Consider the following 15,291-nt stretch of genomic DNA (forward strand, 5'->3'; position numbering starts at 1 on the left):
ACTTTGATTATACATCAATCACAGTTAACCACATTTTCTCTCCTTTATTGTATTTTAATAATTTTCTGAGGTCAGCTAAGTCTGCTTGTGATTGCTGATCTGTACGACCAACCACAACACGTTTGGGATGGTCTCTTTTTCTTCACTTATGCATGTTGTGTATATGTATCTTTTCTTGTAAAGGACTTTTTGATTTGCTTACGGGTAAATTTATTAATCTTTTTGCGCCGCTTCATTTGATTTCGACACACTTCCAAAACTAGCAGGGTGGGAAGGGTCGTCATATATTTTAAGTGACCTCTCTAAAAATATAGTCTAAAAGTCTTAAAGATTTTTCAAGAGATATCCGCAGAATGTATCTGACTTATTCATGGCACAGTTCTTTCCATGGCTCAATTCTATACGTCTAGGGACACATCCGTGGGAGTTGTTGTTGATTCTGTGTACAAAACGTATTCCCAATACCTCCATGTATAAATTATTCATCAACAGCACTGTCCATGCAATAACCTCTGTGTACGTTTGTGTGCTTTTTAATAGGTCATTAATTTGTGTTGTTAATGTTGCCACACCTACACAAAATAAACTACTGCTACTATGTGCCCAGTATATATCTAATGCTGTATATAACTCTAAAGATTCTAAAGAGTTAGGGGTGTAACGGTACACTTTTGGGGGTCATGTGCAGTAAATCGAGTCTGTCACAAATGGTGGGAAGGCGTCCGGGCGATCCATATCCACGATCCACAGTTTCTGCTGCACTAAAGGATGAGATAAATCCCAAAAGTTTTCTATGAAATGGTCCGTGACTAACTACGAGATATTACGAGACTTCTTTTTCGGCTCTCTGGGGACGACCCAATTGGGGCCTTGATACCAATTACCAATTTCGTCTTGGAGAAGCACAATGTTTATTAGCTCATTTGGTTCTCTGTTCTGTTTCTGATATTTCAGTAAAGCTTTCTGGATGTATTTCAAGGGTTTCAAAGGAAGTCCATATGCTTTAAGTAGTTCCTCAAACCTGTGGAAATGTATCACTGCTCATTTCTTCCCATGGTTTCCAATTCACCCCTGTGCTGTGACGCACTGACAAAACAACGTCAGCGAGGAGCGAGGAAGATGTAGTAAAGGTACCCTTTGTCTGGTGTCTGTGATGTAGATGAACCGCGTACTGAAGAAAAACATATCTACCAGCGGAGAGAGAGAGGTTCCTTTAGCCGCATATATGTCACCTGTCTTGTCTGCAAAAGTCTACCAGAAGACATCCCCATGTGGCGTTTCATTTAGCCCTTTAATGCCTCCCCTTGGGCATGTCAGTCCCCGGGACGAATGCACGAACGTTGTTTCCCTTCACGTGGGTGTGGTCTCTTTCCTTCAGCACCAAGTATCTTGTTTCGAGATCAAAAGAAAACGAGTCTCATCTTTCCAAGACGCTCTTCGCTTTGCTTTCATTAAACCAGAAGGACTTTTTCAAGGTGTGCGCCATGTTTCCTTTCTCCAGTGGCGCAGGAATGAGCGTCCACATTAGCCCGCCAGTAATACACGGAATCAGCCATTTAACAATCGAACAGACCCTCGCTGTTGACGATATGTTATACCAGATACTTGGAGAAAAATGATTTGGAAAAAATATTCCATATTAAATGTCAAGTCTTTAGTTTATCAATTTCTTTTATTATTCCCCTAATCCAAATTTATTAAGACATACAGGTACGAGCATACTAATATATCGAGTGACCTCCAAACGACATGCAGTACTAATTCAGAGCTTGACTGATAAATGAACACAGCTTATCTTCTTTTATTTCTTATTTGACGAAGAGAAAGAATGGAGGACTGAAAAATGTTCTAACGTTAAACCTTCATTCATCGGGCTGATACAAATAATTGTGCTCGGTATTGTTCACTCCTTTGGCATTTAAGCATTCTTTTTTGTTAAATGTTATCTTGGTAAATGGCCTCGCCAGCCAGTGAAGGAGGCTCCCCCCATGTTTCAGAAACACCATGTTTGCCGTAGCGATTTTGATAAAAATTGGAAGACAATCTACTCAACATGTGAGTAAAGTATATGAAAAACTTGGGTTTGTTTACGAGAGGTAGCATCCCCAAAAAAGTTACGGAGTTTGTAAACAAGTCGTAAGTGGGTATGTTACATCGCAAAAGTCCATTCGTCGATAAACGTACATTTTTGTTGACATATCCGTAACCCTTCGATCAAAATAACAACAAAGTTTTTATTAAGAATGAATTGCATACGTTATTGCATGGTATATTTTGATCATTAGTCGTTGTCGTCAAAAAGTGTTTGAGCTATTATAAGGGAGCCTCATTAAAATTATTCAGGTATCCGTGACATCTAGGTATGGGAACAGGGTCTTAGGGACAATGATACATGAGCAACCTATTACCTATGTGGTAATTAGTGAAATCTGTCACTTCATGGAGGGGTTTGTCTTGGGATGAGGCGACGGACTGAAGGAAAATACTCAGGAGGCCGTGAAAGGGTAAGTAAAGCAATTTGACGTAAAGAGGCAGATGATAAGGATGCATGCAAGAAAACAAGGGTCGTCTTATTTGTGAAGAGCGGCTAGGAATTTGTTATTATTATCATTATTTATTGCTGGGTATGAATTCTGCTTTCCAATTAACAGATGATAAATTGAAGAGATGGACAGAAAATTTATTTAGTGACCCGAGACGAAAGGCTTGGTCATCATATAGAGGAGGGGGAATTGATAAAATGCATATTTGTCTGACATGTGAGCATACACTCAAAGTTCACCTGCCATTTGCCATCATCATATAATCATGGTGTTAATTTTTGGACCAAGAACATATTTTTGGCCATTTCTGGTCCACTGTCTGACTTTTCACAGTATTAAAAACAGATTGTCCTCATGTGGAAACTCTCCTATACATTATTTTAATAAAAGTAATAGTGAGGCTGTTGGTATGTATCCCCCCATATCTCTCTCATTTTAATGCTAGTAAATACCCAGGGCAGAAACCTACCCAATTTTTAGAAACGTCATGGAAAAATCATCATCAAAAATCCAATGATGGGGAAGAACCTTGTGTGTTTGTAAAGAGCTGAGCCCACCAGTGTGTTCTTTTAAAGCATTCACTGAAAGGACAGTCACAACATTGTCTGATAGGCTGTTCATATGTCATTGTCCCTAAGACCTTGTTCCTATACCTAGATCGATCTAGCAGGGTCAATCCATCTCCGAGCTTTAGGGGTTTCTTGCTAAATTACATTCAGTTTAAGCGGCCCTGATGTCTGGCATGCTTACTGAAGCTGAAGCGTAACTCTGATGTTCAAATGATGCGAGGCTTTGGTAAACAAATAGCGTATCCTACTGACACTCCCGCTTCTGCAAACGAGTCATCAAAGATGACCAGATTGCGTAAATTTGCACAAAAAAGTGCGTGCTCAGGCTGAAAGTCAAGCGTCATCCCTTTTCTAAATGTTATGTTGTTGATGGTGTTTTCCATTTCAGTAAGAAACGGTTGCAAGATCGAATAGAAATGACTTGTTTTTTATCAGGAGGCGCAGATATACACTGTATCATTATACCTGCGTTTCACCCAAGTAGTTTTCCTGCATTTTGTCGGGCAGAAACAATCATCGCACTAGGCGATTTAAACCTCACGTCACCCATGATGATTAATGACATTTGCAAAGCACAGCACGGCACTTTATAATAGTTTTTCTGTCACGTGTTTTTTCTCATGGTACATTTCTACCACTCAACTTTTTTTTTTTAGCGCTCTTTTCAAAAGTTTCTGAATATCGGCCAGCTCATCGTCGCTTATAGTTTGGTGTTCAAAGTCTTGCTGTAGTTCAAATTTGTTCCACATGTGCGACTAATTCACTGTCGGAAATACAGCTCTGCCATATTTCTAAGTGATCCATGTTGCCTTCCAGTATCCTTTAAATTTCGGAATATTCATACGTAGCGTAGTGCAATAAATATCCAACTTCATAGAATGTTCCAGGAAAATTATATAATAGTATGTTTCGAACGCATCTAATAATTTATTTAAATGACTGATCGTTTTCTCAATCCCTAGGGTTATACAATAATAGTTCTGTAAGTCTTTGCCTCATTATTTTGCAAACACTCATGGCTCAATTAGTTCATTTATTGTGCAAGGAAGCTAACATATCGTTCATGTTTGTTATTCACAACATGGTAGCCATAACTTTTATGCAAGATCTAAAGTATTTCAGACTGTAGCACAAAACGTTGCTTCTAAAGTACCGTTTGCTCCACTTCTGTGCTTACGTTATATAGTTCTGTCTGTGACATGAGGTTGGAGTCGTTATTGTTTCCTTGGTGACAAAATACACATGGCTGTTCAAGCGCTTTTAACACGGGTCGTGTGGTCATTGTGGTGAGTATGGCTTTTAGGTCAATTCATACATAAGTGATAATATGGACATCTGATTTCTTCACAAGTTACAATTGAGTCCACTCCCCTCATAAATAATGTTATAAATGTATGGAATAATTTCTGGTTAATGGTATATGATGGTTGTAACACAATGTATTGAGAGGCTTTTGACTAATGTAACACATTCACAACAGACACAGTCAATAACATCTGACCTCAGTATAAATATAGATCACCTATTGTTCTTTTTTAAAAAACATGTTTCAACTGTATGGTCATTGTAGTGTTGATATTGATAAGTTAATAACCGAGATTTTACAGTCATAATCCATAAACTGCAATATATCATGATAAACTGTACAATCATGTGTATAGATTGAAATGATTTATAAAGATGTATGTGGAATATACAAACAATGTACTACAAAATATTGTATCAGTATTTTAGAGATAATATAGACAACGTAGTATTTGTTAACCCTGTATATTTCCTATCATACTATTATCTGGGTGTTTATAATTATAAAATACAATAACATATGTGAGCTGTCAAGATTGGGTTAATTACTTCATGCACAATGTAAGTGTGGGCAATTGTTTGGCCTTATCCTTAGAAAAATTGGTAAAATAACAAGAAAAATTGGTAGTTTATGTGATGTTTTTTTATTGGATTTTATAGGGGTGGCGTTAGACAAAATTTAGTAAGTAAAATTTTGGACTATACCATTATGATTTGTTTATTTTATAAGTATATTGTTTCTTATATTAGCTAACGGTTTGAAGCGTTTCAGCTTGTGTTTGATAATTACCATATAAGATCCAACTATCAAGCTAATGAACATTTTTGCTCACATAACCTACAACAGAATATTGTATTATTGGTATACAGTAGTTTGTTCAAAATATGTTATGTATAAAAACAAGCATTTGTCACTGAGATAGGGGTATCTGTTAATGCTGCAAACTATAACATTATTTGTAAAATTATTAGTTCTTTTTAAGCGGAAGAAGTATGTGTGTTAATGATAAAATTGTGAGATTTATGGTGTTTAATTAATACCATTAATTGCAGTGACATATGTAAGTTAGGTTGTAAAGGGTCCGGTTGTTAAAGCATATAGTTGGTTGAATGTTCACAAGAAGATTAAATTTTCATGTAGTTGTTTAAAGGACGCAATTACATTGGGAAGCAAACATCAGTTTACGAAGAGTCCTTGTCATTATGAAAGTGAATTAAGAAATGAATATAATTACAAAAGAACATGCGAACGTTCATAGTTATAATTGAGTTACCCAGTCTGGTGTAGTCTAAATCTATTTAACCATCAGTCTTTAGTAACTGACATTCAGTATTTTATTAAAATGTTGTGGAAGCTTTTTTTCCTGTGTGAGGGAATATAAGAAATGGGAACACGTTATATCTTTATAATATACAGTAAATTATAATGATTACTTGTTTTGGCTTCCTATTTATTTGCTCACTTTATGTGTTTGCAGTAGTCTTAAAATATCTAAATTGAGCTGTCTATAATTATAATTTTAATTTTGAATGGCAGAAAGTTTTGTGTTTATTAGCCAACAATTTGTTATGAAGAGACATGGAGATGTGTAATTTTATAAATTACCAAAGGGTTGAATCATACATGTACAATGCAGACGCCATGGTATCTAAAGAAGGTACAAACTTTCTTTAAAGCACCAATTAACGGATAACTTTGATTGATATAATTGTATAACTAGCCAATGGTATGTATGATATTTGGGATGATATAAGTATAAAACGACTTTTTCAGAGTTATGAAGTAAAATGGTTATTTATGACTGAAACTTTTTTATTGCATCAAGACAGTTGTAGAACTGGAACAAAGACAATCCTGTGAATTATCTGAAAGTTAAATAATCTAAATCTGTATGAAAAAAATGGCTTAATAACCATAAGCTATGCGTAGCATATTATTTTTAGTACAAGTAGTAACAAACGTGTAATAAAAATGTGGTTAAAGAAAAAAGTTCTGAATTATTTTGACTTATTTTCTGTTTGATAATATTTTTAGCTGTGGGAAATCAATCAACCTGTCTCCACTACCCATTCTCTGTACTAAGGTTGAGTATATTCCAAGACAGTGGCCCCAGATAAATATTTGGGGAGAGGGGCGGGGATCTGTTGACAGCCTACAATATACACGCTAGAGACTTATTTTGTATCCCTGTAGTCTACAAACATGGGGCATGCATTCTTTATTTCTCCGGGGAGCAAAAATGAAAGTGGATGTCATATGAAAACAACAGTAATCCATAAAATGTACAGTTTATATAATGAGGAAGACGACGAGTTGGAGCTTTTTATTTTATTTTATTTTATTCCCCAATTTATTTTTAAGTACAAATTCAGGAGTATTTATACTGTGTTTCTCAGTTTTGGTCCAGCATTCGTTTGTTTGGTTACATTGCCTTTTTCGTGAATACCAAGATTTTTTATTCTGATTTGTCAACCCATCATTCGATACTTTTCTACAACGGCAATCTCCAAGATTCATGTTTTGATTAGAAATCTAAATTATTTTATTTACACTGTACATTATATTTGGATCTTATCTAAAACTTATTTTGTATGTATTTTTAACGTTGCAGGAACAATTTGATTGTGATATCAACCAATCAAATAAAACTATATGTGAAATTGTCGAATATCATCCTTTCCTAAAAGGAATACTTTCCACTAGGGCTGCGTACCGGTACTCTGCACTGTTACAGTACCGTAATAATCGATTTGGTACAGGTCCAAAATACCGGATCATGAAGTACCGGTGTAACATGCAAATCTGACTCCCATGAAAATTTGACTCCCCCAGTCAAAATTTTTCAATGAAAATCTGACTCCCCCCATGACATTTTGACCCCCCCCCCCCATCACAAATCTTCATAAATCTTATTTTATTTGAATATATGTAACTTTTATCTTGAAGTATGCATAATGGAAGATACATTGGTACTTTCTGAAACTTTTCATGAGGAAATAAGAAAATTAAAATATTTTTTCACCCAATGACTCCTATGAAAGGCTATGGGAGTCCAAATCCTACAGTTAGTAAGGTGGATACTTGTTTCAAAAATTATCAAGTTTCACCAAAATTTTCACGATCAAACTTTTAAATACTAACAAAATAGACGTCACCATGCAAACCATGTGAAAAAAAATGGTATGGTGACTTAATATAAAATAGTGCCTTTTCTTCATGAGAGTCCAAAATCCCATAGGTATGAATATTAAGATTTTTCATGATTATTTTTTTCATTTTTTGCACACAATATTTTACCACCAAACTTTCAAACATTTCCAATATATTGTTCATAAAGTGTACTTAAGGGACAAATGTTGAAATGATCACTATGTAAATATCAAATAAAAAGCTTTTTCAAAAAAAAAAAAAAAAAAAGTCGCCCCTAACGCAATGCGTAAAGCGATACAGAAAACCATGCCGTTATTCGTTATTGAAACTTCTTAACTTCTTAACTTCTAAAGTTTATTTTATTTTATTTATTTTATTTTTTTATTAAAAAAATACTGCTTGTATAAGCAATGAATATGCTTAAGTTTAAAAATAGTGCTACATTTGAGTATTGAATTGGGTGGCGCACCTGCCGCATCTGTACCTCTGTTCGTTCAGTCAAAAAGTTATGTAGCGTTTGCGGATTGATGGCGTCCCACTTAAGGTGCAAATACAGTATGATATCGTTTTTTTTAACAGGGCCATCCCTCAGTTATTCATATCCGAGGATAATCTGGTCATCCAAGGGAAGTTTGTTTAAGCTAGTGGCATTGCAGAGATGACTATGGTCCTTCAAAGCAACCTTTATATGTACCAACATTTTAAGGAGCATATTTGAATTTGCACCTACTTATAAAGCAGTATGTGAGAAAAAAAAAATTTTACTTGGCTTATTAATTGCAGTCTTGTTTAAACACCCACAAATAGCCTGTGAGTACCACAGTTCCTACATGTACTTATCCTATACTGTATAAAGTAAAAATCAAGCCATACAATGTATAAACTAAAATGACCGGTGTCAAGCAGCACAGAGTCCTACCATTCTAGGGTCCGGCGGACCCTGTGTTTTAAAACTGAGAGTCCGGCGGACTCCATGTATCGAAATAACGGGTCCCGGACTGTTCTGAAATGTAGAGTCCCCCTAGACACTCTATTTCAGTACGGAAAGTCCTAGGACCCTACGTTTTAATACTGAAAGTCCGCATTGAAGAGCAATAATGAAATCTAACACTTAAAACTTGCAATGTAAATATAACATTGAACATGATGTTAACTGATATGGAGGGAAGAATTATAAGAATTTAAGGTAAAATAAACATCATTAACCTCTGTTAAAGTGTAACGCGTAGTATAGCCTACATGTGCATTGTTCGCATTTCATAAACTTTAATCTGCAGGTTTATATTTTGTATTGAAAATCCATTCTGACAGAGTAAGACATCGCGAAGAGCTAGCCATTTTATACCCTGAGAAACATGAACTACATTCCTTTTGGGTTGATTCCATTTTCATTTAGGGTATGCAACTTAAATTAAAACTTTATATAAATTGTTAAAAAAATGAAATGAGTACATTTTCAATTACACTCCTAAAGCACGTATATTAAATAACAAATTAATTTCGTCAGTTTCCAGAAAATACAGACTTGACATTTAATATGGAATATTTTTTTCGAAATAATTTTTTATCAGTTTTTTCCTATTTTGCTGACTGATAAATGAAAATAAGGATTAAAATCGTGTTTTAATAACTTTAAATTATCTCTTTGATGTCATTGTGACATCAGTTCATTAATGGAATTCGCCAGAGAAGCAAACAAAAACACATTGCCTATTCTATGTCATACGACTCCCATTAAAAGAGATATTTTGGATCTCCATATTTTCCAAATTATCGTCTGTAAAAGGGTAATACGCTCCACAAAAGACCCTCATGTCAGTTGCTAGTCACAGTAATGGTCGTTGTTACGCCTGACCTCTTCGTGGCTGTTGCCAGCGCTTTCAAGCGGCAAGGCATTTCTTGGGGGTAGGTTTTTAGAGTTCAATCTGGAATAGCATTCCAGGCATCGGTCTAAAATTGTCCAATCTGGTCCAGTTTTGTTGTAGGACATGTAGGCAGTTGATTGGTGAGTAATGGTCTACAGAAATATTGTGTATGTGGTTCAAATGTGGCGATTTTGATGACCAGGGTAGCTGCTCATTCCCTTGGTTCTGTAAGTTATCTGCTATTAAAAGTGCTCTGTGTGAACCTGCAATCTCATCGTGCAACCTAGAATTGTTCCTAAGGTGCCCCCTATCAAATGATAGTCAAGTGGTTCCGAGATTATTCCTTTATTTGATCTGGTTCAGGTTTTCGTCGATGACTACCATTGGTGTTTTGGCACCAATGTGGAATCTACTCTACATACTGACGCTGTCAATCACCCTTGTCACTTTAGACCCGGCATATGCTTCATCGTAGGCCCGTTCTGGATATCTGTAAACTCTGTTTTGACTAATTGGGCGGTACACGTGAAATCTGACCTCAATAAAGAAAGCCACGAAGTTTCAGTGTTCTACCCAGAATCGTTCATGGCCCCCAATTCATTAAAGAAACAGACGACGATGTTTTGCTGTATACAGTGGGTACCTCGGAGGTCATTTGGTGTTCTTACCTGCTAAAACCAGTTTGGTGTTCGCTAAGGGCTTTGAAAAACGCATTTTAGTGGCAATTTACCCCTCGTTCTGAACGGACTAAGTGTTTTTTGTTTAGTTGCAGCAGCGTATCCCGAAAGACATTGGGTCCTGTACCCTGTAGGTAAAATTTTGATACATTGGGGGTGACCTCTGTGTAGGTACATCAGTCTGGGCATTACTCTATAAAACTGTGTGGAACGTTCCGTTTGACGCTCTGATCTGTCTGGTTATGTCTGTCTTTTTCGCGCCATTCTGCCTTAGATTAACAAATTTGTAATGCACTACTTGAATCATCTTACGCACTGCAAAACTGACCGCTTGCATGCAAAATTTCAAATTCTTCTATGCAGTAGTTGCCGAAATATGGATACTTTTTTGACAGAACCAAGCTTTGCCTAAGCCAAGCTTTGATCAGCCCAAAGGAACACTACCCAATTAAATCACTGCAAATTACATAATGTAGCAGCGCAACAGGCATGAAAGTCAGTTAATTGGTAGTGACACACCTGACTGCACACTTTTACATTCACAAATCTTATATGAGATCGGAGTTTTTTGTAAAAAGAACGTATTTTACCTAGGTATACCTTCGAAACTGAAATATTCCATATTAAATGTCAAGTCTGTACATATTTTGCACAATTTGGCATTGATGCACTGTATAACGCTAGCTGTCACACATTTATGAGTGGTAGTCATTGTAGCCTAAGTCACGCGTATAGTCTACAGCAAGAAACGTTTTGCACAGTTTAGCTTCTATTCATTGTATACCCTAGCTTACGCACATGTACAAGTGGTATTCAAATAAGTCACGCGTATATGTAGTACAAAGCATCACAATGCAATGGGATATGTGTGAAAAATATTCTAAGTAAGTTTTATTGAAAAAAAGGGTATGAAATATAATAAAAAGTGAGTATAGCACATTTTATTGCGGAATGAAACACAATAAATAGACAGTAAGTAGAATATTTAACTAGAGATTTAAAAAACAAGAGTGAAAATAGAGAAGTTATACAGTCAACTCTAGTGTGGGACTTGAACCAACACATTGTTAAATTACTGCATACTTCCCTGTCATTGGATACCATTGTATGGCTCATAACACGTGTCGCTGTCCACTACACCACCAGGCCGTTGTGCAAACCACCGCCGTTTTGTTACATTACATTTACTTGCATCTAGGGTTTGCTTTATTATTATTCTATTATACCCAGATTGTCAATATAAAGCGCTTTTACTAAATATCTACTGTTTTACAGTAGGACCCTAGCTTTTAGACCCAGTTCTTCTGTATGACGGGCGGACTCTGTGTTTTGTGATAGCTGTCATGAAACGTAGGGTCCGTTTAAATGCAGGGTCCGGGGGACCCTGTATATTATACCTAATCACCATTATACATCTCCGAGACCCGTTATTTCAGAAATAACGGGTCCCGGACTTTCTGTCATGGGGGACCTTCTGGTACATGACACCGGTCAATTCTGGTTGGCCATTCAGATGTGTTTTTTTTTACAGCACGGTTTTTTTTTTTGGTCTTGGTACAGTCTTGGTGTTGGCACTTTTGAAGGGGGGGTGCATACAGTTCATCCGATTACACTAAGTGCATTTTAAAACGAAAATTCCCACAGAGATAGATCGACCCTCATGAACTGATATCTTTTATTCTGAACACAGCCTATTACAAGAAAACTGTGTCCAGACATTGGAGAGAAAGGGTGTGTAACAACATAAATATAGGACCACGGTTGGTTTTGGGGAACATAAAATGTGCAGTGAATTATTAAATAAGAATTTGATGCAATGTACGAATTCGTCATGTACATTTTTAAAGAATTTCTACGAATACTTGCACACAGGTAAAAAGCACCGCAAACCGCCTCACCCACCTTCCCCCGCCCAACACCTGCTTAAAACCCAAACACACACACACACACACACACACACACACACACACACACAAACACACTGCTGGGGTGTATACGCACGTACACACACATACACTGGCAAGGACACACGCGCACATACATCCACACGTACAGATCCACGCATGCGCATACATACACACATGCATGTACACATACACGTGCACGCACGCAAACACCACAAAGACACAAATCACACACACACACACACACACACACACACAAACCACTTCAGAACGGCATCTACCCCCCCCCCCCCCACCCCGACTAATTTCCTCTTTATGCTAGCTCCCGGTGTAAAAGAACACATCTTTCCTCAACAAGAGACGCATTCTAGGTAAAAGATGGGTAATCCTTCCGCAACACAGGTGGTGACATCTTTTTTTTTCTGCTGGATGTCTTTATTACTTGTCATTGTGTTTAGTCGCGGATTAAATATTCCATACAGTCAAACGTAAATGGATCTGTTATAGAGACAACATAGCTATGTAAATAAGGGTATGTGGCTGTTATGGACTGTAGGCAATATTGCGTATTGTTACATGGTAACCGCAAACATGGCAGTTTAAATAGAACTAGTGCGTCCTAATTTCTGCGCTCGAACGAAATAGGCAGCACCTTATATTTTGACCCTTTCTGCTGCACAGTTAACAAGTCGTTCATATTAAACTGATTTGCACGGTGATGTGTTTTCGACAGCACATTTAAATGAGTTTGTTAGCTTGTCGAAGGGATTTGATAAATACTGTGTATGGGTTTTCTTTAGGTCAATACTTCTATTGGTATTTCTAACAATTAAAACAATTTTGGTTAGATTACAGACGACATCCCCCACATTAATTATTACTGAGGTTTTGATCTAGGGATCTAGTTCGCATATAACCAGCTTACTGTTGCGTTGGCTGTACGCATCAATCCCGAAAAGCTGACATTTTTCATTCACAGGTAGACAGCTTTAGTAACCGGGGGTCTATGTGCATTGAAAGGTAAAAAAATATGACTACAAAAGCAGCGCAAACTATTTAGCAAATACTGACAGTTGGTGTATAGAAAACACACACACACACACTCACACAAAAGCAGAACAAACCGGAATGACTAAATTTAAAAATTCGTACTACATTCGGGAAGAAATTTCAAATTGACCTAAATTCTTGTAAGAATGCCGTTGGAATACTCAGAATGCGCTTGAATACGCCTGGAATGATTCGTGCTCATTTCGGCTGTATTAGCTCTCAAATGCAGTTCGAATGTAGTTAGAGAACTAGGTATATCAATGATGCTGTCAGAATGCAGTCAGAATATTTAGAATACACTTCGAATGCCGTACGAGTAACGTTCGATTGCTGACTGAAATAGGATATAGATGCATTCGATTTGCATTCCGGCTCTTTTTAGCAGGATTTAAAGTGTCTTGCCATTTCGGTTCTCCCTCCAATGTGATCATAATGTATCGAATGCTGTCGGAATACAGTGAGAATATTTAGAATGCAGTCATAGTGCAGTTAGAATGCTATTAAAATGTCATTCAATAATTTCCACTTGGAATGCACTTCGAAAGTTTTTAACATGAGCAAAACATTGGGGCCGGCCAAAAGAGTGGGCAAAATATTTGGAATGTACTCTGAAAGTTTAGAATGCTTTTCGAATATCCAGTAACGCACAAAGAATTGTCTCTCCTACGACGTTCTTGCTCATTTCGCCTCTACTGGGACGGGGATATAAGTTAGATCAACACTACTTTTTGTTCTGTTTTTAGGTGTTTGGTTATCCAGTTTATTAATACTAATATTAAATATTTTGTTCACCCTATTGTAGTTTGAAAGAATTGATGAGTGGAAATACAGAACAGTTTTAATTGAATTTTACATTCCTTACTTGAATGTAGTCCTTACTAAGAAAGTAATCCACTTGCCTGATCAGTGATATTAGACACTTAGTTACATGTAGTACTTCTGTTATTGACTGCCCCTTTGTTGTTGGTGACTAGATGAATTTTTAGTTACTTCAAGATTAATTTAAAATACAGAGGCAGGTTTCAAATAGTCTTTGCTTTTGTATAAGTGTGTCTTTTCACTGAAGAGCACTTCAATACCTGTCTCTAAAATTGGGAAAAAAAATGTTAAAATTACTTTCAGGGTTGCACTCACTGAAAGCCATGGAAAACTGTCGTTCCCTGGAAGCTCACACCTTCTTCACATTAGGTTAATCCAGAGGGTGTACCATGTTGTGACTTAGAGTACGTGAATACAAGTGCTTATTTTTTTCAGGCATACATATGTGTGTTTGAATTTAAGTGGTCAACTTATTTTCTAAGTCATACATTATGCAATAGCCAACATGTATTTGTATACAAGCGCTCAGTTTTTCCTCAGCCACACATTATGCAATCTGTGTGTACCAATGTAAGCTTTATAGTGCTCAGTTTTTTCTCAGCCATACATTGTGCAATATATATGTGTATATTATTAAAATAAGTCTCCAGTTTTCTCAGTCAATACAAATATAAGAAGGTTTTTTTATGGAAAATATTTTATGAACTCCTTATCCGCTTGGAAAGTATAGTGAAGTGGCCCATACGCAATGTCTGTGTATGGATATTAGCGCTCATTTTTTTTCTATTTTTCATGGGAGAATCAGCTATTTATACAAGTATAATTCAATCACACTGTGCAATACGTGTGTTAAGATATCAGTGATCAGTGTTACATTTTTATATAAGGAAAATGAATCTGATGCTTGGATCTAACTTTGTTTTGTGTGTATAATTACAGCCGACATGAATCAATTTTTTGTTAAATGACGTAGATTTAATGATAAATATTTTTTTATAACCATTGTTGTATGTCACGATTTCCATGCCGAATATATACCATGTCCAGGATGATTGAAATGTGCACTTAGCATGCATATTTCCACGAAAGTAACTGCCGAAAAAAGAATAAAGACAAATTTGAAATTAGAACAATTTGTATTCTTATTCAAGGCCCTCGAAATTGAGCCATCGATCCATTTTGTCAATAAAATCCTTTCATATCGCTCCACTGTCATCTCTGCCTGTTGGATCACCTGATCACTTGTGGTACACACGCAAGACATACATTTAGCACGTACATGTAATCAGGGTGCGTAGGACCACTGACTCTTTTTTAAAACTTTTTTTTGCATTTTTCGTAATCATTATTTGGTCAATATCTGTTAGTGTCAGCCTTGGCAAGTTTTGTAAAATTCCGGAAAAAAATA

The 15,291-nt window shown here is 36.5% G+C and overlaps 1 protein-coding gene across 1 annotated transcript in view; it reads right to left on the reverse strand.

Moving 5' to 3' along the window:
- The window catches only part of LOC106153787 (uncharacterized), a 211,452-nt gene that overhangs the window by 82,988 nt on the left and 113,173 nt on the right, over positions 1 to 15,291 (reverse strand). The window lies entirely within an intron of this gene.

This window comes from Lingula anatina, chromosome 5, assembly GCF_051362555.1.
Source record: "Lingula anatina isolate TDL-2025a chromosome 5, LinAna3.0, whole genome shotgun sequence".
In the NCBI taxonomy this organism is placed as follows: Eukaryota; Metazoa; Brachiopoda; class Lingulata; order Lingulida; family Lingulidae; genus Lingula; species Lingula anatina.